The following is a 27,490-nucleotide window of genomic DNA, read 5'->3' as shown; positions in this document are numbered from 1 at the left end:
TACATAAAGAGGTCAGTTAGACATTCGTAAGGTACTCACCTGTTAGCCTCAAAGGCAACTTAACTTCAAATCATTTGCCTAGGCAGACACTGCAACCTCCTTTTTCCTTCGACAGACAGAAACATTTCACTAGAACTCATTTAGGTAACCTTTATCATCACTTTTAACCCAGGTGTAACTTCATTTCTTCATGTATACTTACAAATCGGTGTTTTTAACAAGCAAAAATCGAAGGACTTACCTTAATAAAAGGTAGACTTCTCAACAAAACTAGAGCTTTCAGACTTAGCCTCTAGAGAGAAAGACGTTGCTCTCTATACCTTAAGCTTCAGATTTAAAGAGGAAGGCAACCCTTCTTTAACTTAACCTGAACACACTTTAACTTAACTCAAGTCTTCTTTAGAATTGGAAAAATGTCACATCAGAATTAAGTTATTTTTTACCATTGTTTGCCACTTTCCAAAATTTATTTAGCTATCACGTTAGCCTTCAACTTTCTTAGTTCTCATTTTGTTAATTCCAAATAAGCCTATCTCTTACATTGACTGGCTTTGGACCACTTTAGTTATGTTTATGCTATATCATGGGTGTCGAAACCATTTTTTGGAAATGGAATCGACTTTTTATTTTAAAAATGAAAATGAACAGAGGAGTCGCCACCAATCTTTTTTTGATGAGGTGTGATCGGGTCACCTCGTAAAAGTGGTTGCTTTTAATAAATGTTTTGATTTATTTAAACAACGATTTTAGTCCGCGAAATTCAAAAAAATAGGTTCGGGAGTCTGTTACGTACGAGGAAGGGTTAGCACCCTCGTAACGCTCAAAAATTGGTACTTAGTTGATTAATTAGTGTCTTAGTGTCGAAAATTGAAACTTAAAAGACTTTAAAGTACAATCCTTTTTTTTTTTAAAAACACTCGAATGTTAAAGACCTTCTCATCTCAAAGTAATAAAATGTCACATCCAGTAAGTTAGGACACGAGATCTCGAACTTTTGAGAATGAGCTTGCCTTTTACTTAAAATTTATGTATTTTAACCCTTTTTTAAAAGGGTATTCGATTATTTAGAGTAAACAAGAAAAATCGAAACCAGTAAGTTAGGGCTCGATATCTCGAACTTCCAAATACCGAATATTGCCTTTGTTTGTAAAAATCTTATCTCGAGGTATCAAGATGTCATATCCAGTAATTTAGGACACAACACCTCGTATCTCCGAGAATTTCAAAACTCGTGTTGTGATTTAAAAGAATATTTCATTTTTAGGTTAAATGAGAAAAATCGAAACCCAGTAAGTTAGGGCACGATTTTCTCGAATTTCCAAATATGAAATGTTGCCTTTATAAAAGAATTAATTTTGGGTTGGGTAAAACATAAGTTCGTCGTAAAACGAGATAATAAAGAATGCATAAGCAAATACAAATTTTGGTATTGACAGGCATGACAAAATAAATATAAACGCGAATGTGAACGATGGCGATAAAAGCAAAAATAAAATAAAACGGATGAGCTAAAATAAGAGAGAAATAATAAATAAGCTAAAAGTATTTGAAAAAAAAAGAAATTAGTGGTAAATAAAGATTAAATGAACTATTTAAAAGATAATAATAGTGATGATGATAATAATATGAAAAATATAAAAATAATGAAATAATAATATAGATATAATGCTTAAAATACAATAATATCGAAAATATAAATAGATAAGCAATAAGAAAATCTATATAGATGGAAATATAATAGTAATAATAATACGACAATAATGATAATAAAATTAACAATAACAATAATATGTTAAATAAAAAGTGATAGTGACAATAATTTAAAAATAATAATAATAATAATAATAATAATAATAATAATAATAATAATAATAATAATAATAATATGTTGATAATAATAAATAATAAAATGAATAAAAATAATAGTAATAATATTAACAATAGTAATAATAACGATAATATAAATACTAATATATACATGAAAAATAATAATAATAACAATAATAATAATAATAATAACAATACATTAATGATAATAATATCGTTAATAATGATAATAATAATATGTAAAAAGAGGAATAATTATAGAATAATAAGAATAATAATACTATGTTAATAAGAATAATAGTAGTAGTAATAAATAAAAGGTAATAGTAATAAAATAAAAATAATAGTAATAATGATAATAATAATAATAGTAATAAAGCAGAGAAAAAAACAACATAACGATAAGAACAATAATAATTATTATAATAGTAATAATATAAAATTAATGATATTATAATATAATACTAATAATAAGCAAATAAGTATAAAAATAAAATATAACCATAGTAATAATAGTATAGTATAATAATAATAGTAAGAACAATAATGATAATATAACAATAATAGTAATATAACAATAAAAATAATAGTAATAATAATAATAATAATAATAATAGTATAATAAATAAATAATAATAAAGCGGTAAAATAATTAAACAGGACTAAATTGAATTTACAATTGAAGTTAGGGGCGAATTCAAAATAAAAATAAAGGGGAGGACCTATTCGAACACGTGAATAACATGGAGGGACCAAAAGGGTAATAATTACCATCCCCAAAACGCGCAGTTTTGGTAGGAGCCGAACCAGAATCCAGGCAAAATTCAGGGCCAAATTTGAAAAATCAAGAGACTTGATTACAAAGTAATAAATAGGAGGAAGGACCACGCACGCAAATTCCCCCTTTTCCAAAAACATGCGGATCCTGAGGCAGGTCAAGTCAGGTCAGGTCGGGTCGGTGCATGGGTGCAGGGATAAAACGACGTCGTTTTGGCATTGGGGATTAAGTCCAAAACGGCACCGTTTCATAAGATTTATAAAATCAAAATTTTTTCTAAAAACATTCATTTTTCAGGTGTTTTAAAAAATAAAGGGTTTGAATGCTCTCCCCTCTCTCTGGGTAAACCCAGAATTCGGTCAGGGAGTCGGCTAGCCTCCGTCGTCGCCGGCCACCGTGCGTCAAAAAGGTACGTTTTTTTATTTTCTTTTATATTTTTATATGTATTTTTAAAGAACAATATAAAAAATATTTATATATCCATATTAGTAGGTAAAAAAGAAATAAATGAAAAAGGACAAAGAAAAAAATACCTTTTTTTAACTTGATTTATCCCCGAATCTGTTTTGTAGATTTCTGTTTGCTATTTGACTCTCTCCTTTTTGGTATTCAACATCTACTATATTTTCTTTTTGTATTTCGAAAAATGAACCCAACCTACAATGATTTTTTTGGCTTGGCTTTTATAGCTATTTTACATGCTTTTGTTTATCATTTACTGTCTTTTCTCCTTTTCTTGCAGGTGCAAATGGTGACATGACAAGGGCGGTGGAGCAGGTGGTCAAAAGGCAGTTGGCCGAAAGTCAGGCATAAGGGCGGTGGCTAGGATTTTTTAGTCTTCTTTTTTTTTTCTAATTGCTATGGGCTAGGGTTAAAAGGGTTTTGGGCTGTTGAGTTTAAGTGGTTTGGGTCTGCTTAGGGTTTGGGTAGTTTTAGGTTTTATTTTTGGTTTAGTGGGCCCGGCAAAAATGGGCTTGTACAATGGGCGTATATCCATTCATTCAGTTCTTTTTTCTTATGGTAGTCAGATTTCACTCATCGTCGTAATCTGACCAAGAACTCATGTCTACTTATTTATATCGAAGTTCACCCAATCTTATACGCCCAAAAGAGTGCATCTAAGCAATTACCATTTCACCAGTCATTTTTCACCTCATTGTTATTGTGATTCCTTAACCTTGCCTACTCCAGAGGGCCTTACAAGCAGAACACTCTTAGTTCGCCTGTTCTAAATGCCACGACGAACTATTGGGTGAACAGTACTTCGTTGATCATGCTTACTTATAGCCATGCGCCTTATCACATATATTCATTTACATGTTACTCTTTTTTAATCCATTACACTTACATTTTTGAAAAGTTCACTTTTGCTCATTCGGAGCGCCTTATACACTATTCGCACTAATATTCTTTTCCTTTAGTTTAGAATTTGCCAGACTAGGCGCTTTTAGAAAATACCTTACACTTAATCAAATCTCACGTTAGGCACCAAAACTAAATCCTGAAGCCTTATACACACACTCAGAACTTATTCATTGTGCTTTGCTTTTACGAACATTGTTTTGTTACTGGAACTTCGTCGAGTGGGGTATGACACAATAACCCAAATAATTTAGCGCTATTTAATATTCTACTTTCGCTACATACTTGAACAAATTACAATTTCAAAACTAAACTATTATGGTTCATACAGAACTGGTGATAATTCTTACAACTCTAATTTTCATGTTTATTTATAAGTTTTAAATTGAGACTCGATTACTGACATAATTACTAAAACCCTGAGGCGTGGACTCCCAAAAAAACCCACTCTATATACACAAAACCACTATCACGCCCTCTACAAAATTTGGCAGGGTCTGGCTTGATACCTTATCTTAATTTTCAGGTCTTTATCTACCTTACATCCAAGCAATGATTTTATAAGTTCGGAAGAACGTAGTGAGATCTGCACATAAAATTCATTGAAGACTATTTAGATCTGAAGGAAATAATATTATTGGTACAAAATTAAACTCCTTGGATTTTCATAAGAGGATTTGTGAACTTTTTGGCGAGGCCAATACCTCATTCTCTTTGAGCCAACCATTGGCAAACATAATCTCTAGTCCAGTCATAACCATACTCTATCTAGAGATGTTCTCTCATGGGTCTTACCTCTAGTTATCATTGTTTTAGGCTTTGATTATACCCTTTTTTATGATACGTAACATCCCAAATACTCGTATACGCTACCTCTGACTGGCAAAATTATTGGCGTTTACCCAAGTATTCACCATAAGTTTGGATCCTTACATGAATAAGATCTCTTCTTAATATCCCATTTACCCTTGGTGGCCTAATCTCCAAGATGTAACTCCACAATACTTATTCTCTTGATCTTGTCTTTTAAGGTACACTAATGAACAGATAGTTCCTAATGTACCAATTCCTACTTATGTATTCATTGATAGTTTCCACTCTTAGCCTTGCAAGGTCTTCTCTATGTTACATGGCCCTCATGGTCTCCTACCTCTAGCTATTTTCTTGTAATATTTATTGGTCAATCGACCTTGTACAAGCATTTCCTCCCATATGGTCTCTTGACGAACTTCTTACCCTTCAAATTTCCTCTTTGTTAACTTTCGAATTAAGATCTTAACATATAATAATCCCTTCTATACTTGCTTATCCAAAGTGGGCTCTGAAATTTCTCTAATAAATTCTTACTAGCAAGTACTACATATGCTAGTTGTTTAATAAATTTCTCCATTTTTTCATGCATACCGGTGTTGAGACTCTTCTTTGGCTTCACTCACCATTTCACTATGGCGAATCCTCTTGTTAACTTGTTTACCTGTGTTCCCAAACGTTCTAAGACCACTCTATCTTAAAACTTGTTGTGCGAGTCACGCCACAACTTCTTTATTATACCCTAGTGGGACTCTTGGTTTACCATCCTACGGACCTCATATGCTGCCATAGCTGAGCTATGGTATTACACCTTGTAGCCTCATATTTATTGTCCTGTCGAATTACCCCCTATTTACTGTCCCGACAGACTTTATTAGTTGCCATAGTCGAGCTAGGTTCTTACACCTTAAACCCTATGTTTAATGTCCTAGCAGACTCTATTGGTTGCCATAGCCGAGCTATAATCTTACACATTATACCCCATATTTAATATCCTAGCAGACTACCTATGTTGCCATAGTCGAACTAAGGTTTTACACATGTAACTTCTTTTGATAGACCGTTGTCATGGTGTTGCTCTAACGAGCGAGTCGATAACATTCCAAGACACAACCTAACTCCTTTAAATTCTCTTAACAATCCGCCTATTTCACCGCTTTTTCTTAACTTCATCTACCCCGCCAAGGTATAATTCCCAGTACTCCAAAAAACTTGATTTGTAAACTCAACCAAATGTCTAATGATTTCAGCACTTCATATATCAAATACAAATGTGATTCTCTAAACTCTACTCTTGTTTTATTCTTTCTGCATATATTCAATATCAATTTTATGATGTTTATTGATTCCACGAAGAACTAATCCTTTTATAGGGGATTAGCGAGTGAATGTATGGATAATTAACTGTTTTGTAGAGATTTCTTAATGGATCAACTATTCAGGAAAAGAATAACCTAAAGCCTAGGTCTAACAACCGTGGAAAGTCATCAAAGTAAGAATTAACCCAAATTTGGTATGACCTATCCGTGAACACCTTAACCTTGAATCGGTCTAGACTGTGAGCTTAGAAGATAAGTAGTTTTTGTCAAATCATTATTTTAATAGATATATCGAAAGATCCTATTGGGTTATTGACTAGTTGATTGAATAAGAAAACCCGAGACGACAATTGATTATGACTACCAAAGCGAGTTAATCGCCCATGTTTACATTTGATCTAATTTATAATCTAGTTTACTGAAAACTCAATTTATTTATTTATTTTAGTTATTTAATTATAAAAACCAAGAACCCTTTATTTAAGTTTATTCGTTATATAGTTTATTTAAAATACTAATTAGATCTATTGGCGTTTAAGTTAGAATTAATCTAGTACTCACATCCCTTGGGTACGATCCTCAGATTATTCACTTACTTCATTGTAACTATATTATAACTTGGCTCGTATACTTGCGGACACTACCTTAAGTCCACATCTTTAGTTGCAGTATTTACACTCTAGACGTTAGTACATCCAAAGGCGATCAATATAGTTCAAGCAAACAACACAACATCGTCAATCACCCAAAAGTGAAGTATAGAAACTCACTTTAAAATCCTTTCCCTTTGTCAACTTAGCTTGTCCCTACACCAGAGCCTCCTTCGTCCTGACAGCTAAGCATGAAAATCACATAAACTGATTAAATGGAAATCACATAAACCTTAACTCATAATTCACTTAATAGAAACTTATTACGAGTCATTACCCTCCTTCTTTCTCAAATTCTCGAGCATAGAGAGTTAGGAAGCTTACCAGTTTCAAAATCTCTCTACTTCTAAACTCCAATTCTCACAACTTCTACCCATGCAGAGCTCTCCTAAGTTCTCTTTTTCTCCAGTGCAACTGAAGAAGAGAAAGCAAATAAAAAGAAATTTTACAGACTTAGGCTTTCTTTGGATGCCCGTTTGATCTCATTTCAGTGCGTTCGGAGTACTTTTTGGCTGAATCGCACCTTACCAATCTGTTTGGATTGTAAAGAACAAAACGATTGGAACATCACTCAACACACTGGACACCAGTTTCTCCACTGGAGCTTTATGCTCCAGTCAAATGTTCCAACCTCCCATTGGTGGTCATTTTTCCTTTTACACCCTTACTCTTATTTTTTCTCCATTTTACTTTTTTTGTCTCTTTCTTCATTTTACCTTCTATTTCAATAATTTTGTATTTTCATTTGTGAGATAATTTTATTAATTTAAAATAATAAACATTTTCCCCATTATTTTATAACAAACTAATATACGTTATTATCGAAGAAATTTTAATTTACCATTCCTTGAATTAACTACTTTTAGATTATTTATTTTAAATTTTAAATTTTAATTATTTTGATTTAAAAATGTTAAATTTTTATTTTATATAATAAAATATCGGAAGATACATTTTAATATTTTATTAAATGAATTTATAAATTCACATATTTTTAATAATTTCGTTAAAGTAAAATAATTTAAAACTTCTATTATATATTATTTCTAATCTATTGTCCTTAATAGTCATTTTCTATTCTTATCTCACCGCTACAAGCTGCGTTTAAATCCAAACACACACCCTACCGTTCTTTTGAATCTCACTACTACATTAACAAATCTCACTGTCACCGCTATTTTTAACCTCACCGGAGGTAAACACACCGCCCATCCAAACTAAGCCTTAATTAAAGAGAATTTTTCTTCTTTTTCTGAATGTCTACTTTCACCTATATATATTCTTTACACGGTCTCTCAAACCTTCTTAGTCGATCACCGGGAATCATAATGTCTCCCACTATGGAACTAGTCGATTTTATCCTAACCAAGCCAGAATTAGAACTAAACTATTTACCCAACAATCACAAACTTTTCCAAAATTCGTGGTAGAGTCTGCCAACTCTCTACTTTGTTCAATGAAGTCCCAAAATTCCTCTAAATTCGAGTCCTTAAATATTTTCGGGTGTGACAAACCTATTATGAAATTATTGTAGGAATAAAAATTACAGAGTCACTAATGATAGAATGTAAAATCAAATTTTAATCTGAAGCTAGGAATTGAAAGTTATCATTATCTCAGGTATAGGGGCTAAATTGAATAAAATGCAAAATATATTTCTAATAAAAAAGGATTAATTTGAATAATGCATTTCATGGCATTGTGTTGGGAAATGTGTCAATATTGTAGTAAACATGTAACTGTTTTCTATGCATTTGAATGATGGATAAATAAACAAACTTAATTTCACATTTCACTGTTATATCTTTTGTGTTTTTGTCTTTCATGTTTTACATACATAGCAAAATTGTGACAAATAAATATTAGCTTATTGATTCTCTAAGTTCAAGTTGTTGATAAGTGGCACTATAAGAACATTTACATTGTGAGAAGGATAACTTACTTCAGCAGATAATCTAAATGAGTCTGTAATCCCGTAAAAGAATCAAAGTGAACATTTGATTCAAATACATAGAAGGATTACTATGCCATCTACAATTTCAATTAGGGAAATAACTAGTATTGGCTATCGAAGTAGTTGACTCCATGAGTAATGACATAAATGTACTCATTGGAAGAATGATAAACTGGACTGGACCCAAGTTGAATTAATTCTAAATCCGTTTGTGAATTAATTTACTTGTGACATTCATGGTGTGACTTACCTAAATTCTGAGTTAGCCACTGACTATGCTTATGTAACCATGTGCTTTGATATAAGTGGAGGTTTATGCTCTAAAGATGATTGAGCCAATATCTGGTATGTTGGGTACATGACTTGTGTATGACATAACTTTACTAGCAACAATAAAATTCATAGCTCGATTAAAAAGTTAACGATATCTTCTCATTGGCATTGTCTGGATTGATAAATATAGAACGTGGCCACGAGTTACTTGTTCTCGAATAAGCAATTTATCATAGCCATTAGTTGATAGTAATCATATCAATCATTAAGAAGACACAACGATGACAATGAGATAAAATAAGATTGTATAGACTGAAGGGATTTAACTCAAAGGAATCAATGATATCATATGATGGTAACATACACATGGCGAGGTCATTGGACAAAGCAGTTGGATAAGGTGTTTTCAATCATAGTACTTCTTGTGAACTGACTCCATGATTAAGTAAATTGTAAATTATCAGAATGATGCTTCTAGACATAATTGTAGTTGCTCAAGTCTAATTGTACATGTATGATTGGTCCCTCTGTTAGCTTAACAAAAGCTTGATCGAACTACATTGAATCAAAAGAAAATGCTACGAGTTAGAAAAAATTTAATTGAGTCAATTTATTCGATGTGAAATTAAATTAGGTGGTCGTGTGAATTGTTAAATTAGAGAATTTGATTAAAAAAATTTCTTGAAAAATTAATTTATAAAATCTTAGTGATTTTTTGGAAAATTAATTTTGATCAAGTAAAATTAAATTAATCAAATTAATTAAAATAAATATGATATTTTTAGAAATTAAAGTTTAAGTTAGACAATTGGCTCGATAGATAATTGAACTTGAAAATTGGATTCGTGATCGAAAATTGAACTCGAGAACCCAAAGCCGAGACCCAAACCTCAAAACTAGTTGAATCAACCCTATGTATGAAACTAGGTCGATAGTCCAACTGATGGCTAGACCAGATCAATCGGGCTGTCACTGGCCCAGACTGAACTAGTAGCAGTCGAACCAGCCAAGCCCATTCGGGCAAAACGATGACAATTTAGGGTGTCAGGGAATTCATGCTGACAATAGGAACTACGGGCACAGCAATTGTGATAGTGACGATTCGGTAGCCGAAACAGTGATTCGACAACCGATGAATGGTCGATGGTGGCGGTTTTTCGGTGGTAGAACAGTGAAAAAATTAAACTCCTAGCGGGACTCTACCGGGTAACTTTATTTCAAATTAACTTTTCCAAAAATAATTGTCGAAACCATTTTTTTATCTAGTTTTGGAAAATGGGAATGACTTTAAGAAAAACGAAAACGGGAGTCGCCACCAATCTTTTTAGGTGTGATTGGATCACCTTATAAAATGTTTTGTTTTAAAACATTTAATTTTGGTCTACGAAAGTCGAGAAAACGGATTCGGGAGTCGGTTACGTACGAAGAAGGGTTAGCACCCTCGTAACGCCCAAAAATTGTTACCTAATTGATTATCAAGTGTCTTTAATGTCGGAAATTTGAAAGTTTTAATATGCAAACCTCTTTTAATTAGAATGTCTCAATTTTGAAAATTAGGGTTCACTTGTATCAAATAAATCAAAATATTACATCCAATAAGTTAGGACATAATATTTTTAAGATATCTGACACTAAGTTAGCCTTGTTGGAAATCTCTATCTCGAAACAACGAAATGCCATATCCAGTAAGTTAGGACACAACGCCTTGAAATTCCGAGACAGTTGCTTGCACTTAGAAAACCTTAAAAACTTAGAAGGGTGCTTGACTATTCGAACTCAACGAGAAAAGTTGCAACCCAATAAGTTAGGGCACTACTTTTCTCGAAATTTCCAAACACCAAGTATTGCCTTTATTTTTGAAAAATTTAAAGTCTCGTTTTTTAGATTGATGCATGAAAGAGCATATTAACATAACATACGGGATAACATGTTATAGTAATAGGTAAATAAAAGCACAATAACTAACATATACATATAAAAAACATGGCAATTTTTAAATAACTAAAATATGCATAAAACACGATATATATTTAAGAAGAATAGGTAAAAACACATAAACATGTAATTCATCATATATTTAAACATATTGATAATAAAAATGATGCATGATATACAATTTGACACATATATATAATAAAAATACAAAAAAATAATAATAAGTCCAACACTCAACATTTAATAAAATTATGAGACCAACATCTAATATATTGACATAATATAATATATATATATATATATATATATATTAAAATATAAAATAAAGTGATTGATAAAATAACCTAAAATATAAATTAAAAATGTTTAAAATAAATTATGTATAATAATATAATATGAATAAAATATAAGGAAATATAATATAAAATAATAAAAATATAATAAGTATTTTGCATATAAAAATATGGTAAAATAATTACTATAAAAATAAAATAAATAATATATAATAAAAATATATGAGAAAGATAGATATTATAAGGAATATTGAATAATAAAATATAGTATGAAATATAATATGGTATACGTATAATAATAATAATAAAGTAACAAATATTTTAGATATAGAAACATAGTATATAAAATATATAACATATATAAAATTTAAAAATATATATGTTGTATAGCCCATATTATAGGTAAAATATAAAACAATAAATAGGATATGAGTAATTTTCATAAGAATATTATAAAATAAATAATATACATATATAAAATATATAAATAAGAAAAGGTGTAATATATAAATGGAATATGAATATTATTATAAATAAGGCTAATATATATACTATTATTTATTAATATTTTTTAAATTTATTTGCCATTTACAAATTTAGTAAATAATAATACAATTTTATAAAAATATATAAAGAAATATATAAAATAAAATATATAATATAATATAATTTATAGATAAAATATATGATAATAAAAATAATGGATAATAATAGTAATATATAAATAATATTTAAAAAATATATAAAGTATTTAAAGCAAATTAAAATATAAAAAGGATTAAAATTGAATTTAATTAGAAAATCTAAGGCTAATTTGCAAAATAATAAAAATCCTAGGCCTGATTTGAAATGCGCGTTAAATTCAAAGGACTCACTGGGCAATTTACCCTAATCCCAGAAAACGACGTCGTTCCTCAGAATAAGTTTTAATGGCCATTAGGACTAAATTGAAGTAAATATAAGAGATTAGGGCCGAATTAAAATAATAATAAAATGAAATTATAAAGCTTAAAATGCGGAAGGACCGATTGAGAAATTAGCCCATTTTCCAAAAACACGCGGATCCTCCCCGGGTCTCGGGTCAACGCGCGGATCCTAGTTTTGGTACGACGTCATTTAAAGCTAATTGGTTTTAATCGAAACGGCACCATTTCGTTAGGGCTATATAAGCCAAATTTCAGTTTTGAAATCATTTGGATACCTGGTTTAAAAAAAAAACTTAAAGAAATCTTCTGTAGGAGGATTCGGGGTCGGCCTCAGAACCTCGTCGGACCCCTGTTCTCAAGCGTATACACGCCCATGCACCACCGCGAACGTCGCCACGTATGGTGGTCGGAGACTAGGAAATTTCCCGTTTCAGCGCAGATCGAAAGAGGTTCGTCTCCCTTTTTCTTTTTTAGTCGAAATATATATTTGGATGTATTTAAAAGAAAATTTCACCTTTGTATATTCAATCGACTGTGATGCTTTTTGTATATGTGCGCAACAATAAATTCTTTTGTTGAATCTCTATATTCTCTTTTTATTGATTCTCTCTGTATATTCCAAGAACGTAAGTCCCTTTTTTACAAATCGGAGGAAAGGCTTTATAGCCTTTAGACTATACATATACATGTTTAGGAAAGAAATCTTTGATTTCTTTCCTTATTGGTTTCAGTTTATTTGCTGCTATTTGGTTTCCTTTTCTGTTTCGTGTCTGCTGGTTTCTTTTGTCCTGTCTTGCAGGTATTCGCGAGAACATCACGGTGATGTCTATTCACGCGATGATCGCGGCGTGGTACGAGGCCAAAGCCACGGCGCCGATGGAGCCCAATGGAACGGCACGAGACGAATGGTCATGACGCTTGGGATGCTTGCGGCGCCTAAGGTTTCTAAAACCCTAGGTCTCTCTGCTTTCTATTTAACAAATTGGGCCACTTGGGCCTCATTTATTTTTTGATGCAGGTGTAACGGTATGGGCTATCGAGGTTGTGTAGGGCATAGGGTTTAGGTATTTGGGTCTTTGGTTTTAATTTTTTTTGGGGGTTTGAAAGTTATTTGGGCTGTGTTTGGGCTCTTGTAAACTGGACTTTTAAAATAAATAACATTTATTTATTTATTTCATATTTCTGTTTTGGTTTTAAGGCCCGGTCAAATTTGGGCTACTACAGCTGCCCCTCTTTGCTTATTGATGTGTGACGGGAATTGAGCAAAGATTTAGAAAGAACAAATTTGACCGGTCTTATCAAATCATGGTCTTTAATCTGCTTCTTGTAAACTTATGACTGTCATGTTGATATCTTCGATCTGCTCTCCGCCGAACACAGAGACGCCAAATCTGCTTCTTTGATTTGTTCTCTGACAATAGAGAGATGCCAAATCATCTTAGATTTGCTTCAGCGTAAGCACGCAAAAACCAAATTAGCTATGTCTTCGATTTGCTCCTTGTAAACACAAGGATACCAAACCATCTTGGATCTGCTTCAGTCTAATCATCTGAAGGTTAAATCTGCTATGTGTCTGCCCTTCGTCGAATATGGAGACGCCAAATTTAGATTTGTTCTCTGACAATACAGAGATGCCAAATCATCTTAGATTTGCTTCAGCGTAAGCACGTAAAAGCTAAATCAGCTATGATTTTGATTTGTTCCTTGTAAACACAAGGATGCCAAATCATCTTGGATCTGCTTCAGTCTAATCATCTGAAGGTTAGATCTGCTATGTGTCTGCCCTCCGTCGAATATGGAGACGCCAAACTTTGATCTGCTCTCTAACAATACAGAGATGCTAAATTATCTTAGATTTGCTTCATCGTAAGCACGTGAAAGCCAAATCAGCTATGTCTTCGATTTGTTCCTTGTAAACACAAGAATGCCAAATCATCTTGGATCTGCTTCAGTCTAATCATCTGAAGGTTAGATCTGCTATGTGTCTGCCCTCCATCGAATATGGAGACTCCAAACTTCGATCTGCTCTCTGACAATACAGAGATGCCAAATCGTCTTAGATTTACTTTATCGTAAGCACGTGAAAGCTAAATCAGCTATGTCTTCGATTTGTTCCTTGTAAGCAGAAGGATGCCAAATCATCTTGGATCTTGCTTTAGCCAGATCTGCTATGCTGCGGCCTATTACCCTACTGCTTAGGGTATTAAGGGGCATCGTTTTTGATAACCTGTAGAATGATTATGCCTGAGGATTAGGATGCCATGATCGAAGTGAGTCAAATGTTCCTAATTAAACATGTTATGATGCAAAATGTTGTGAACATAACCCCTATCCTAGACGTCACCACTCATTCCTTCATTTGTCTTTTCTTTTCTCAAAGTATTATTCTTACTCAGCCTGTAGGCCTGTACCCTTTCTCCAATGCTACGATCCACTGAGGATGTCTGTAAGATAATCTTTCCTTAGAATTGAATCGTTGGTTTTGTCCATTTTCCTTTTGGACTGGAAGAAAGAAATTCCTCGAGTTCCTTCATCCCTTACTTTTGTGAATTTCTCGAACAATTTTCCTGTTTTAGTTTCTTGTATTATCTAGAAATTCCAGAGTAATGCGTAAAACTTTGTTTGTGAACATATTTAGTTCATCTATCATTATTTCAATGTAACATACTTAAATAAAAATGGAAGATAAATAAATCTCTAAGGATAATTGGATTTGAATGAATTATCGAAAAAGATACAAAGGAAATTAATCTGAAAGCCTATCTTTGAGAAGAGAGAAAAAAAAAATCTAAAAATAGCAAACAGGCGAAAAATTAGATGCCCTAGATATCGCCGCTTGAGCGCTTATACATCAACTTCATGAAGGCATGTGTTTAGAAGATTCAAAGTACTCTGTCGATGCCCCAGTATGCAACGTTCTTCATTCTTTGTTGAGTAAGATTACCAGATGCTTCAAAATTTGAGTCGCCCTTTTGGGTTTTCAACTCAAAACCCTTTTGGTCACAAGGCGCCCTTTGCGGGTTTTCACCTTGGCCTCTCCATTTTTCTCTTTTTCCTCTTTTTTTTCTCGATTTTTGAAATCTCAAAGCGCCCTTTGCGGGTTTTCACCTTGGATTCTCTTCTCCTTTAGACAAAGTATTTTTTAACTGAGTCTGAGTTCACTGGGTTGGGTAAACTTTTCCCATTCATTTCTATTAAGATCAATGTACCGCCAGAGAAAGCTTTCTTCACGACATACGGCCCCTCCCAATTCGGCATCCATTTCCCCCTAAAATCCTTTTGAATAGGAATGATCTTTTTTAGTACAAGGTTTTCCTAGTGGAACTCTATTGGTCGAACTTTCTTTTCATAAGCTCGCATCATTCGCTTCTGATACATCTGACCATGTCGAATGGCTCTTAGCCTCTTTTCCTCAATCAAGTTCAACTGGTCATATCAGGATTGAACCCATTCAGCTTCATCTAACCTTATCTCCGTCAAAATTCGAAGAGAAGGTATTTCTAATTCAATAGGTAACACTGCTTCCATCCCATAAACTAACGAGAATGGGGTTGCCCCAGTAGAGGTTCTGACAGATGTTCCATAGGCTAGGAGTGCAAACGGTAACTTCTCATGCCAATCTCTATAGGTCTCAATCATCTTCCCCACTATTTTCTTAATGTTCTTGTTGGCGGCCTCCACTGCCCCATTCATTTTTAGACGATAGGGAGAAGAATTGTGATGCTTGATCTTGAACTGGTCGCAAACCTCTACTATCGTTTTGTTGTTCAAGTTCAATGCATTGTCGGATATGATCTTCTCAGGCATTCTATACTAAAAAATGATCTCCTTCTTCAAGAATCGACTCACAGTTGACTTAATAACATTCGCATAAGAACCGGCCTCTACCCATTTTGTAAAGTAGTCAATTACCATGAAGATAAACCGATGTCCATTTGAAGCTTTCAGTGATATTGGTCCAATGACATCCATGCCCCACATGGAGAAAGGCCATGGAGAAGTCATAACATGCAAAGGAGAAGGTGGTATATGAATTTTGTCCCCATAAATCTGACACTTATGGCATTTCTTGGTATAGTTGATACAGTCCCCTTCCATAGTGACCCAATAATAGCCAAACCTCATGATTTGCCTTACCATCGTGAACCTATTTGCATGCGTCCCACATACACCTTCATGAACTTCTTCTAAAATTAGCTTAGCTTCCACAGCATCGACGCATCTCAAAAGTACTTGGTATTTCCTTCTCTTGTACAGGATATCCCCGTCCAAGACATAGTCGCAAGCTAACCTTCTCAAAGTTCATTTGTCATTTTTATTGGCCTGTTCAGGGTATTTACGATCTCTCACATATCGTAATATATCCTGATACCAAGGGTTATCGTCCTTTTCTTCCTTCTCAATGTTACAATAATGAGCTGGAGCCTTGTAAATACTCATTTGAATTGGTCTCATCTCTTCCTCTTTATTCGCCTTAATCATTGAGGCCAAGGTTGCTAAAGCATCTGCCATCTGATTTTCGTCTCGTAGGAGATAATTGAAGGTGATGTCATTGAACTCCTTAAGTAACCCCAAAACTATCTTTCGATAATTGATCAATTTAGGGTCCCTTGTCTCCCATTCACCTCTAAGCTGATAAATTACCAACGCAGAATCTCCATATACTTTTAGGGTTTTTATACCTCGCTCTATAGCTGCTTGAAGTCCCATGATGCATGCTTCATACTCAGCCATATTATTCGTGCAATCAAAGTCCAACTTGCACGTAAACGGGTAATGATCACCATTCAGGGATACCAAGACTGCCCCAATTCCATTTCCGACTGCATTAAAAGCCCCATCAAAATTTAGCTTCCAAGGAGAATCTTCGGTCGTTGTTATACACATTAACTCCTCATTTGAAAAATCAAAGTTCAATGGCTCATAATCCTCTAGAGCCCTACTGGCCAAGAAGTCTGCTACCGCACTTCCTTTTATAGTCTTCTGACTTATGTAGGCTATATCAAACTCTGAAAGCAAAATTTGCCATCTCGCCATTCTCCCATTTAGAGCCGTTGACTCCATCATGTATTTCAATGGATCAAGCTCCGAGATGAGCCAAGTGGTATGGTATAGCATGTACTGTCTTAATCTCCGAGTTGTCCAAATCAGTGCACAACACAACTTTTCAATTGGTGGATATCTCATTTCACAGTCAGTGAATTTCTTACTGAGATAATAAATTGCCTTCTCTTTTTTCCCTGATTCGTCATGCTGACCAAGCACACATCCCATAGAATTACTGAACACTGACAAGTACAGTATTAACGGTTTATCTAGGCTAGGTGGAGATAATACCGGAGTATTCAACAAATACTGCTTGACCTTTTCAAAAGCATTCTGGCACTCCTCATCCCAAGTACCTTGATTGTGCTTTCTGAGGAGGCGAAAGATAGGATCACATTTCTCAATTAGTTGTGAAATGAACCGAGCAATGTAATTCAACCTTCCTAGGAATCCTCGAACTTCTTTTTAAGTTTGTGGTGGAGGTAATTCTCGTATTGCTCTGACTTTGTCTGAATCAAATTCTATTCCCTTTTCACTGACTACGAAACCCAATAGCTTTCCTGATCTAGCTCCGAAGGTGCACTTTGCTAGATTGAGCCTCAACCGAAACTTTCTCAACCTCAAGAATAGTCTTCTCAAAAATTTAATATGCTCTTTCTCTGTTCAGGACTTAGCAATCATGTCATCAACATATACTTCAATGTCCCTATGCATCATGTCGTGAAACAAGTTCACCATGGCCCGCTGGTAGGTTTCCCCTGCGTTCTTCAATCCAAACGGCATTACTTTGTAGCAAAAAGTGTCCCACAAGGTTATGAAGGTGGTTTTTTCCATGTCCTCTGGATGCATCTTTATTTGATTGTACCCCGAGAAACCATCCATAAAGGAAAACAATGAATGTCCCACCGTGTTGTCTACCAAAGTGTTGATGTACGGCAAAGGAAAGTTGTCTTTTAGGCTAGCTTTATTCAGATCTCTGTAATCAACACACATTCGTACCTTCCCATCCTTCTTAGGGACCGGTACAATATTAGCTACTCATTCGGAGTACTTGACCTCTTGTAAGAATCCTGCATCGAACTGCTTCTTAACCTCATCTTTTATTTTTAGAACAATGTCTAGCCGCATTCTCTGCAACTTCTGTTGGACTGGTTTGCAATCCTGTCTTATCAGAAGACGATGTACTACAATGCCAGTACTCAATCTGGGCATATCCTGATATGACCATGTGAAGATATCCTTGAACTCTCGAAGCAACTCAACCAGACCATGCCTTGTGTCCTCAGTAATCAGTGTTCCAATTTTCAACTCCTTCCCTTCCTCTAGGGCTACATTTTCTATTACCTCTTTCTCTTGTGGCATAATTCTTTTTTCCTCCTATTTTACCATTCTTAACAGATCAGGAGACACATCACAATCTTGAACATCTTTAAAATCCTGAGATTCCTCTAAACACATGTCTTGCTCGCAAGAGAAATCAGGAGTTACAGTATCAGTGCTCATATCATTGATATCTAGGGACCTGTGGGGGTATGAAAGAATATACAAAGAATGAATGAATCTAAGAATGATTGTTTATGTGCTATGAATGAAAAAATAAAAATTGCAAAAATTTATCGAAATATTGATTGATAAAAAGAAACCATATTCGTCCAAATTGATAATAAAGTTATGTTTTATTAAAATAATAATAGATGATCATAAGCCTTTTTCAAAAACGTAATCTTACTACTCCTAGGCCCTAGAGTAACAGACATGTTTCGAGAATTACTCTGAAAAATTCCTAAAGAGTACAGGAAGGTCCTCCGCAGTTCAATTGTTCAGAGAGCTCCCCGATTCGTAAGGGCGAATGCCCTCGAGGCTTTCTTGCTCCAATCCCTCATTGTGTACAGCATTAATCTGATGACTTTCTTCTACCAGTAACCCTCCTGACTTAAAGGATTTGGATATAGATGAGAATGTTATCGGTTCCCACTCTACTTCTCCTTCGTTCAAGCGCGTCTTTCTTCTCGCTTGGGGCTTCTTAATCTCTTGCCTCTGGTGCTTATGGTCTGGCTTGAAGCCCAAACCAAAGTGATCTTTCTTCTCAATCAGTTTTGTGATTTGAACCCCTCCTTGCAACTGTCTTCCTAGTTTTTTTCCTGGCAATGCTCCCTTCCCCATCATCATTTGTAGGGCCATCCTTGTGGCTCTAGACATTTTGGGTACTAGCACCTCACTTCCTTCCAAAATGAAGATTGCATTGATGATTTCTAAAGAGCGGAAAGAACACTCAATAGCCTCTTCATTCGCCTCGACATAAGGGGCCTTGCTAGTGATTGCTGCTATAATGTCCTCCTCCGCATTGATGGTTATTAACCGTCCATCTGTCACTAACTTCAATTTTTGGTGTAATGAGGAGGGCACCGCTCCTGCCGAGTGTATCCATGGTCTCCCCAATAAACAATTATAGGAGGGCTTGATATCCATCACCAATAAATCAACTTCATATGTATTTGGCCCAATTTCCAAAGGGATGTTAATTCGTCCCATCACTTTTCTTTCGGTTCCATCGAAGGCTCTTACCACATTGTGACATGTTTTCATATGCGAACTGTCAATGGGTAATCTGTTCAATGTGGATAATGGAAGAACGTTCAAAGCAGACCCGTTATCAATGAGTACACTTGGAAGCGTGTATCCCTTGCACCGAGTAGTGATGTGCAAGGCCTTGGTTGACCCTATGCCCCCAGATGGAATTTCATCATCATTGAAATAGATGAAATTGTCAGCACTGATGTTATTTATCAACCGGTCTAACTTGTTAACGGATATGTCGTGGGTGACATATGTTTCGTTAAGTACCTTCAACAATGCATCCCGATGCACCTCAGAACTCAGAAGTAGGGCTAATACTGATATTCGCGCTGGCTGCCTACACAACTACTCGAGCACACTATACTCTCTATGCTTAAGGAACTTTAGAAAATCCTTAGCCTCTTCCTCCTTTAACGGCTCCTTGACAGGCACTTCAACCTGTTTTCTCTTCTCAACGTCAACATCCTTTGCTTTCGTGGGCTCCACTCTGATACCCCCCATCATAACGCTTCTCACTTCGTGTATAGGAACCTTCGTTTTGCATGCCCCTAGACACACTGGCTATACTCTCTCCCTCAGGTACTGTTACACTGCAGTCATAGCTCCATAGTACCCTCTTGTCATCCTTGTAAGGGAAAGGAATGGGTTTATGGAGGACGACCTTGGGCCCGGTTTGCGCCCCCACTTCATTATTCCCCGACAAGAAAATAATAATTCTTTGTTGGCTGATTCCTTGTCGTTCATTTTCCAGCACACATATTTGTCTTTTGCAAGAACTACCCTCAAGAATTTGTAGCTCTTTGTTAACCATAAAGACTTACACCATGGCCTTGAACTCTTTACAATTTTGGATCATATGACCCACCTCTCCATGGAATTCATAATAGTCCCCTATTCTTTCTCTACCTTTTCCAGAGGTCAACATACCTCTCTTCACCATCTCTTCCCATATTACTTTCATGGGTGTCTTCACCTTAGCAATATCTTCCTTGATTCTTCCTTCCCTAGTTTCATCAATGGCATTCACTCCTTGATTGCCATGATCTGGTAATGGGTTTTCAGCATTAGGGGTACTGTCGAATTTCACAACCCCCATCTTGATAAGCCTCTCCACGGCCTTCTTGAATCTGGTGCAGTTTTCCATCGAATGCCTCAGTATTCCCGCATGATATTCGCATTTAGTATTTGCATCATACCATTTGGGGTACGGTGGCTGTAACAGTTTCAAGTGAAATGGAACAATGGCATGTGCATCGTATAAGCTTTGATAAAGCTCACGATACGTCACAGGGATAGGCGTGAATTGCATCCTTTTCGAATTCTATCTTGTGCCCGATTCCTGTCCTTGAGTACTTTGTTGCTCGACCGCAGCTGCTTTGGGTTGACCAACTGTGATTGTCCTCGAGTTGAGACTATTCATGTTATTCACCTCATTGACCTTTCTCCTTAGGGCCGATCTTTTAGCCGTTTCCTCCTCAATTTTACCGCCCCTTATGGCGTTCTCAATCATCTCTCCTGCTATAATTATATCCCCAAAACTTTTCGTGGTGCTTCCAATCATGTGAGTGATGAACGGCGCTTTCAAAATGTTGATAAACAACATGGTGGTCTCCGTTTCTAACAGTGGTAGTTGTACTTGCATTGCCATCTCCCTCCATCATTGTAGGTATTGCCTAAAACTTTCATTAGGCTTTTTCTCCATATTTTGAAGCGTGATCCTGTCCGGCGTCATATCAGTCATATGGTTGTACTGTTGCATGAAGGCTTGTGCAAGATCTCTCCATGAACTGATTCTTGCACGGCTCAACTGATTATACCACCTAGCCACTGCTCCTACTAAGCTGTCTTGAAAACAATGGATCAATAGTTGATTATTGTTCACATACCCAGTCATTCTCCTATAAAACATTGTTAAGCCTCTAGGCAAGTAGTCCTGTTGTACTTTTCAAACTCCGGCATCTTGAATTTGTGAGGAAGTACCAAGTCTGAGACCAAACTTAAGTCTTTGGCATCAATATGATGATTGCCAGCGCCTTCCAAAACCCTAAACTTCTCCTCCAACCACTTACAACGATCCTCCAACTATTTTGAGGATTCAGTTGCTATTCTTTCCCTCTCCATCATATCTAGATCAGGAGTGATAGGGTTCATAGGGCTATCGCCTAAATTATTTCCATACCCAGATGGGAAATTCACGGGGATTCCGGCATCAACTGGCCCATGTTGAGGCCTTACAGTGACAGATGGCCTTCTAGGAGGTGCCTCGGCTTGTAGTGGCACATGAGGCGGAGTAAAACCTGGAGGATGATCCTCACCTTCCTCACCAGTGATAGCCACGGGGGCTTTCCCTTTATCAGTGGCCCTTAGCAGCTGAGCCATTTCAGCCATCATATTCCTCTGAGCCTCTAGCATTTGCTCCCTCATGTCATTCTGCATTTTGGCCAACTGCTCTTACAATTGGTCTTGCATATCCTTTTGCCATTGTTCAAACCTTTGATCCATACTCTTAGTTTTAGTGCGAGTGCTATAAGGATGTGTGATTTCCAGATTTTCTTTTCTACCTCTCTATCTGGAAGTAAACTTTAACTAATTAGGGTCTTTCTATAACTTTGAATGCATATGATGTGATGTAATACAAATGCATGAATGCAAAAAGGCATCAATCTCAATTCAATCTCATTTAGAAAACTTTATTTAGAAAAATAATATCTTTACATACAAATGGATTACATATACGCCTTTGCCCTAATACCCAAAGTTCTAACTTTATCTAATAAAAGGGCTAACTCTCGACCTTTATCAGACACTGACTCATACATCATATTCAACGATCACTTCATCGCTAAGTCTCAAACATATTCAGCAATCTCTCTGATCTGGGCTATAGCCTCCCCAATAACGTAATCCCTGTCTCTGACTTGACCTTTAACTTGATGGAGCTCTCCTTTTATACAATCTTCTTGTGCCTCGAGCTGTTCAATCCGAAGTTTACCATCATGCAATGCCACTTCCAAATCTTCAACCTTTCTTTTTAGCTCCTTTAACTCGACCGTAGGATTATGGTTTCGATGCCAGCGAAGGAATCTTCCAAGCTCAGTTACCTTGGTCTTCAACCCTTTATTCTCTTCCTCTAATGCCAAATTCTGCGACCGCATCTCTTGGAACTTCCTCTCCCAATACTCGGATCTAGCTTTTTCCACTTGAACTTCTTTCTGCCACTGTTCCGAAGACCTTCCTAACCCCACTCGCTTTAAAGATATTTGTGCCTTCTTATACTCCTCTTTTAAATCATCTCGGTCTTCCTCAACCTTCCTTTTTTCCTTCTTAACTTTTTCAACCTTCTTCTTTTGCAGGTCAACATCTAGACTCAGGTACATCTTCTCCTCCTCAAGCTTTTCTATCTTCTTTTCAAGTTCCAAATTCTTTCTCTTAAATTCTTACTTCATGATATCAAGCTCCGTGGGTATCACTTGTAGATATTCTTCCATTGGTCGAACTTCCTCCATTTTTGTCATAGGGACATTATCGTTAATCCTTCTACTCCTCCACTCGACATATTCCGGTGTCGTAGCAGGATTAATGGCCACTCCCTTCAACCGACAAGTCTTATTCCAAGTACTAGAAACCTCGTTAACCTTCATCTTGTAATCGGCTCCTCTGTATACAAACTCACTTTGAGCCAACCCATGAGTCGCTGGTACGAACTGTCTCAATCCATGCTGCCTTAGCACGAGCAAAGGGGCATAACCAATGGCACCTCAAATTCCCAACAAGGGAACCCAATCAAAGCTGCCGCATCGATAAAGTATCTCTCCAGGAACCATCCATGGAGCTCTCCACTGAACCTCCTCCGACTGTAGATTCCGAAGTAATGCCATCCAATTCTCTTCCGGCACATCCACTTTCCTAGATGAGGCTACTATATCTTTCAACGGGGAGTAGTTCTCAAAGAAAACCCGACAAACAATCCCATCAATCAATCAGAAGTGACTGTAGAACCAAGCCAAAAGTAACTGAGCACACCCTATAAACCTGCCTGCACCAGCCCTCCTACATGCACCTCTCAGGGACGGAAGTGACCCTTTTACTAAGTCAATGAAAAAGATCCATGGTTGCATTATCCATATATCCCAAAGCCCTAGGGAAAACCATCAGTCCATACAAACTTAAGGCAAAAACGTCTACCTTCTTCGTCTCATCGGTGTGTGTCAAAATCAGATCTTTCAAAGCGTCCCACGAAATGCACTTGCACTCACCCTTTTCTTTAATTCTGGCTGTGATCCACTGCTCGCTCATTCCCGTAATGGTCATTAATTTCTTCCAAAAGGTAGGGACACAAGTAGCTCGAGAATAGATCCTATCACTCTGAAACTTGGGACAACGAAGTAAGGCAATGTACTTTTCCACGGTAGGTACCAAATCTACTTCCCCAAAAGTGAAACAACTGTACGCTGGGTTCCAAAACTAAGCAAGGGCTCGGAATAAGTGCTCATCTACTTGAATATCGAGCAAGTAAGGTAAATCTCCGTAATTATCGTAGAATAACTGCTTGGTCTCATTGCCCCACTGATCCCAAATTTCCTTATGCTCTTGGAGATTATTCTGTGTGACACTAATACGAGTATAATCTGACAGCTCCGACACATATCCCATAGTTATACTGTCTCCATTTTCTAGCTGAGTTTGCTCTGACCATCTATGAACATCGGCGTTGCCCTCCACTCTATCAAGAAGTCCGTTCTCTATAATAAAACTTCCTAACTTAGGAACTAACCGTGAATCGATACCTTTGTAAATGCAAAATGACATGCAAACAAAAGAAAAGAAATAGTCAGTATCACATGATATCAATAAATCTCAATGATAATTGATAAGGGTAATATCTAAAGTATAGCTCTAACTAAGTTGGGCTCTTACGGTTTTTCTATATAAGGTTAGTTCTAAAGTTTGAGGAACCCGAACCAGCAGATTCCTCGATTCTCACCCATTATAGGCTCATTTGAAACGAGTTCAATTCAGGGGAATACATTTCCCTATGGCTACACGGAGATGAAAATCTCACGAAACCATAGGTACGGATGTATCCCGAAAGTGATCCATTATCCTGCACGGAGGCGAAAACCTCACGAAGGCGTAGTCTCTCACTTCCACTTAAAGGTGTGACCACAACGGTTATGCAAATGCAATGCGTATCAGAATATATAACATATGCAATAATACAAACACATGTAATGCAAAGAGGATTGAATTTTAAAATTTTTCAAATTTTCGACATTAAGACAAAAGGTAATCAATTATACGGCTTGACTCTCTTATTAGTCCCCAGCGGAGTCGCCAAGCTGTCGAAACCATTTTTTTATCGAGTTTTGGAAAATGGGAATCGACTTTAAGAAAAACAAAAACGGGAGTCGCCACCAATCTTTTTAGGTGTGATTGGATCACTTTATAAAATGTTTTGTTTTAAAACATTTAATTTTGGTCTACGAAAGTCGAGAAAACGGATTCGGGAGTCGGTTACGTACGAGGAAGGGTTAGCACCCTCGTAACGCCCAAAAATTGGTACCTAATTGATTATCAAGTGTCTTTAATGTCGGAAATTTGAAAGTTTTAATATGCAAACCTCTTTTAATTAGAATGTCTCAATTTTGAAAATTAGGGTTCACTTGTATCAAATAAATCAAAATATTACATCCAATAAGTTAGGACATAATATTTTTAAGATATCTGACACTAAGTTAGCCTTGTTGGAAATCCCTATCTCGAAACAACGAAACGCCATATCCAGTAAGTTAGGACATAACGCCTTGAAATTCCGAGATAGTTGCTTGCACTTAGAAAACCTTAAAAACTTAGAAGGGTGCTTGACTATTCAAACTCAACGAGAAAAGTTGCAACTCAATAAGTTAGGGCACTACTTTTCTCGAAATTTCTAAACACCAAGTATTGCCTTTATTTTTGAAAACTTTAAAGTCTCGTTTTTTAGATCGATGCATGAAAGAGCATATTAACATAACATACGGGATAACATGTTATAGTAATAGGTAAATAAAAGCACAATAACTAACATATACATATAAAAAACATGGCAATTTTAAATAAGTAAAATATGCATAAAACACGATATATATTTAAGAAGAATAGGTAAAAACACATAAACATGTAATTCATCATATATTTAAACATATTGATAATAAAAATGATGCATGATATACAATTTGACACATATATATAATAAAATACAAAAAAATAATAATAAGTCCAAGACTCAACATTTAATAAAATTATGATACCAACATCTAATATATTGACATAATATAATATATATAATAAAATATAAAATAAAGTGATTGATAAAAAACCTAAAATATAAATTAAAAATGTTTAAAATAAGTTATGTATAATAATATAATATGAATAAAATATAAGGAAATATAATATAAAATAATAAAATATAATAAGTATTTTGCATATAAAAATATGGTAAAATAATTACTATAAAAAACAAAATAAATAATATATAATAAAAAATATATGAGAAAGATAGATATTATAAGGAATATTGAATAATAAAAATATAGTATGTAATAAAAATATAGTATGAAATATAATATGATATATGTATAATAATAATAAAGTAACAAATATTTTACATATAGAAACATAGTATATAAAATATATAACATATAATAGAATTTAAAATATATATGATGTATAGCCCATATTATAGGTAAAATATAAAACAATAAATAGGATATGAGTAATTTCATAAGAATATTATAAAATAAATAATATACATATATAAAATATATAAATAAGAAAAGGTGTAATATATAAATGGAATATGAATATTATTATAAATAAGGATAATATATATACTATTATTTATTAATATTTTTAAAATTTATTTGCCATTTACAAATTTAGTAAATAATAATAAAATTTTATAAAAATATATAAAGAAATATATAAAATAAAATATATATAATATAATATAATTTATAGATAAAATATATGATAATAAAAATAATGGATAATAATAGTAATATATAACTAATATTTAAAAAATATATAAAGTATTTAAAGTAAATTAAAATATAAAAAGGATTAAAATTGAATTTAATTAGAAAATCTAAGGCTAATTTGCAAAATAATAAAAATCCTGGGCCTAATTTGAAATGCGCGTTAAATTCAGAGGACTCACTAGGCAATTTGCCCTAATCCCAGAAAACGACGTCGTTCTTCAGAATAAGTTTTAATGGCCATTAGGACTAAATTGAAGTAAATATAAGAGATTAGGGCCGAATTAAAATAATAATAAAATGAAATTATAAAGCTTAAAATGCTGAAGGACCGATTGAGAAATTAGTCCATTTTCCAAAAACACGCGGATCCTCCCCAAGTCTCGGGTCAACGCGCGGATCCTAGCTTTGGTACGACATCATTTAAAGCTAATGGGTTTTAATCGAAACGGCACCGTTTCGTTATGGCTATATAAGCCAAATTTCAGTTTTGAAATCATTTGGATACCTGGTTTAAAAAAAAACTTAAAGAAATCCTCTGTAGGAGGATTCGGGGTCGGCCTCAGAGCCTCGTCGGACCCCTGTTCTTAGGCGCATACACGCCCACGCGCCACCGCGAACATCGCCACGCGTGGTGGTCGGAGATTGGGAAATTTCTCGTTTCAGCGCAGATTGAAAGAGGTTCGTCTCCCTTTTCATTTTTTAATCGCAATATATATAT

This window comes from Gossypium arboreum, chromosome 7, assembly GCF_025698485.1.
Source record: "Gossypium arboreum isolate Shixiya-1 chromosome 7, ASM2569848v2, whole genome shotgun sequence".
NCBI lineage: Eukaryota > Viridiplantae > Streptophyta > Magnoliopsida > Malvales > Malvaceae > Gossypium > Gossypium arboreum.
This window is presented reverse-complemented; position numbering follows the sequence as displayed.